This window comes from Chlorocebus sabaeus, unplaced genomic scaffold (assembly GCF_047675955.1).
Source record: "Chlorocebus sabaeus isolate Y175 unplaced genomic scaffold, mChlSab1.0.hap1 unalloc_scaffold_1479, whole genome shotgun sequence".
NCBI lineage: Eukaryota > Metazoa > Chordata > Mammalia > Primates > Cercopithecidae > Chlorocebus > Chlorocebus sabaeus.
The window spans coordinates 4,094-7,500 of NW_027327278.1; positions in this window are offsets into that span (position 1 = coordinate 4,094).

Here is a 3,407-nt window from a genome sequence, read left to right on the forward strand (position 1 = left end):
GGAGAGGTCGGGCCTCTGGATGCGTGGTGGGCCTCTGGGCCTCCCGGTGACCCGGCTAGCCGGCCCTGCTCGTGCTGGAGCCGCCTGCTGGGGCCCGTGTGTGCCTGGTCTCTCGTGCGTCTGAGCGTCCCGACTCCCGGTGCCGCCTTGGGTCCGGGTCTCTGACCCACCCGGGGGCGGCGGGGAAGGCGGCGCGGGCTTACCCTGCCGCTGCGCGCTCCCTGCTGTGGGCACCTGGGGCGGCCGTGACAACCCCACTCCCGCTGGCTCCGTGCCGTGCGTGTCAGGCGTTCCTCGTCTCTGCCGGGTTGTCTGCCGCCCCTTTCCCGGAGCTGGGGGTGGTCAGGTTGATCTGCTCGCTGGCCTCCGGGGAGGCTGTGGCTGACTGACTGACTGACCGACCGACCCCGCTCCGGGGTTGCTTTCCCTGATTGATGTGGTGATGTCGTGCTCTCCCGGGCCGGGACCGAGCCGCGGCGGGCGAGGGGCGGCCATTCATGGTGAATGGGACCCGTTCTTCTCGTCCCGCCCGCGGGGGCCCCCTGTCTCTCGTCCCCGCCTGTGAGCGGTGCGTTGGGAGGCGCTGGGGTGCGGAGCCCGGCCTGACCTTGCTGTCCCGCCCCCGCCGTCTGCCTCGTGGCGTTCGGCGGGGGTCGGCGGGGTCCTCTGACGCAGCAGGCACCCCTCGCTTTCGCCTCTTGTGGTTGTCGCCTTGCGGGGCCGCCCCCCTCCGCGGCGGTGGGGGTGCTGTCCCGCCGGCCCGTCGTGCTGCCCTCTCGGGCGTTGCACGAGCGCTGGCTCTGCCTGGGTCTTTGCGGTGCTCCTGGAGCGCTCCGGGTTGTCCCTCAGGTGCCCGAGGCCGAGCGGTGGTGTGTCGCTCCCACCCCCAGCGCCCCCTCCTCCGGTCGCCGCCACGGTGCCGGCGCGTTGGGTCCTGAGGGAGTTCGTTGGGTGTGGGCCGAGGCGGTCGAGTGAGACGCGCCCCTCCCCACGCGGGGAAGGGCGCCGCCTGGTCCGGCGAGCGCACGTCCCGTGCCTCCCCTCTGGCGGGTGAGCGCGGGCCGTGTGAGCGGTCGCGGTGGGCTCGGGCCGGCCACGCGTGCGCCGGCCGGCCGCCGAGGGGCTGCCGTTCTGCCTCCGACGGGTCGTGTGTGGGTTCACTGGAGGTGCTTTACCTCGCAGAAAGGAGGTGGGTGGACGGCGGGGGGGCCTTTGGGGGCTGTGCGCACGCGCGCCAGCCGGGCCCCTGCCCTGACCGCGAACGCTCGAGGTTGCCGCAGGTTTCTTCTCCTCGCGCCACACGCCCCCTCCCTTCCCCAGGTGTCCCCGAGCGCCTCTGTGGGCCCGACGAGGGGCGACTGGCGGGTGGGGAGTGTGACCCACCCTCGGTGAGAAAGCCTTCTCTAGCGATCCGAGAGGCGTGCCTTGGGGTACCGGATCCCCCGGCCTGCCGCCTCTCTCTGCGTTGTGGTAGCGCTGCCGTAGCGACTCGCTTGCAGAGAGCCCTCCCCCGCTGCTCCCCCCTCGACGGGATGAGGCTGGGGAAACGGTGAGGGTTCCGCCGGACCCCGCGGTGGGGGCCGAGCGTGCGGCTCGTCGTCTACTGTGGCCCGCGCCTCCCCCTTCCGTGTTGGGGGAGGATCCCGCTGGGCCGGGCCCGACGTCCTAGCGGATTGGGAAGGCTGCCGCGAGCGGCGGGTGCGCGTGGCACTCCGTCCGGCGCGGGACGCCGCTGTGAGCCGGCTCTCCGCCCGCTCCTGTGCCGAGCCGCGACCGGTGTCGGTGACCGCGTTCGCGTGGCGCGGGGTTGGGCCGCCTGGCTCTTGGGGAGCGAGCCGTCCCCACGGGGGGTGCGCCGGTCTCCCGGAGCGGGACCGGGTCCGGGACGGACGAGAAACGAGCGATATGCGGCCCCTGGTGTTGGGCTTGTGGCTGAGGTTGCTTCGGGGCCCCCGGTGGCAGGACCCGGGGCTCGTGAGGGGGGTTGCTCGGTGGGTTGCCCAAGGGCCGTTCGGCGTCCCAGGCGGGGCGCCGCGGGACCGCCCTCGTGTCTGTGGCGGTGGGATCCCGTGGCCGTGTTTTCCTGGTGGCCCGGCTGTGCCTGAGGTTTTCTGCCCGAGTAGCCCTCCGCGGGTTCCCCGTGCCCTCGTCCCCGTGGCCCCCTGGCTCCTTGCCTGCCTTGTGCCCCTTTTCCCCGCCCGCCGCCTGCCGATCCTCTCTTCCCCGAGCGGCTCACCGGCTTCTGCGCTGTTGGCCGCCCCGTCTGGGCCCGAACCCGGCTCCGCCTTCTGGGGGCGTCGCCGCCGGCCACGCTGGTTGGCCCGGTGTCTGCGTCCCCATGGCGCGCGCCTTCGGGACCGGGTCGGTGGCGCCCCGCGTGGGGCCCGGTGGGCGCCCGGAGGGTTTGGGTCGGCCTTTGCGGCGTGTTGCGGGGGAGAGCGGGTTCCGGGGGCTCTGGCCGCGTGCGACTGGGTGTGGCGGTGGGGGAGCCGCGGGGATCGCCGAAGGCCTGGTCGGCCGCTCCAGGTGCCACGTGGGGCCGTCTTCGTGCTCGGAGGCTGCTGGCGGTGAGATCCCCGCGTGCGTCCTGGTGGCGGTCGGCTGCGCCAGAGGGGTCCCTCGGCGCCCCCCACCCCGCTCGGCCGCCTGCCTCGCCCGGCGTCTCGTCTTCTCCCGGCCGGCTCTTCCGCATCGGGTCGGCGCGCGCCCCCGCCCCGGGTGCGCCTCGCTTCCCAGGCCTGCCGCGGCCCTCCCCCGAGGCGTGTGTCTCGGGCGTTGTCGGCGTCGCGGGGGAGGCCCGTCCTCTCCCCGCGTGGCGTTGCCCCGTTCGGCGCGTGCGTGCGCCCGAGTGCGGCCCGGTGGTCCCTCCCGGGCAGGTGTCCGTGCGACGTGTGTGTGAAGGTCGACCTCAGCCCGGCCGGTTGCTCGCCCTTCCCCCCTGGGTCGGGGGTGGGGCCCGGCCCGGGGCCCTCGGCCCCGGTCCCGGTCCCCCGTCTCGGGCGGGGCGGGCGCGCCGGCCGGCTTTGGTCGCCTTCGCTTTGGCCGTCGAGTGGCGTGTGCCACCCCTGCGCCCGCGCCCGCCGGCGGGGCTCGGAGCCGGGCCTTGGCCGGGCCCCGGGCCTCGACCGGAGGCGTGCGCGGGCGCTGCGGCCGCACGGGCGCGACTGTCCCTCGGGCTGGGCACCGCGGTCCGCCTCTCGCTCGCTGCCCGAACGTCGGGGCTGCCCCGCGGGGTGGGGGGGGCTGTACCCCCCCCGCCGCGCTGCCCGCGCGCGCGTGTGTGGTCGCCGACTTCCTCGCGGCTGCCGGGCACGGATCGGGCGGTCCGCCTCCTCGCACGCGGGGCGCGCGAGGGGGGTGGGGGGTCGTGTGCGTGTGGGCGGGCGGGTTGCGCGCGCGCGCGTGAG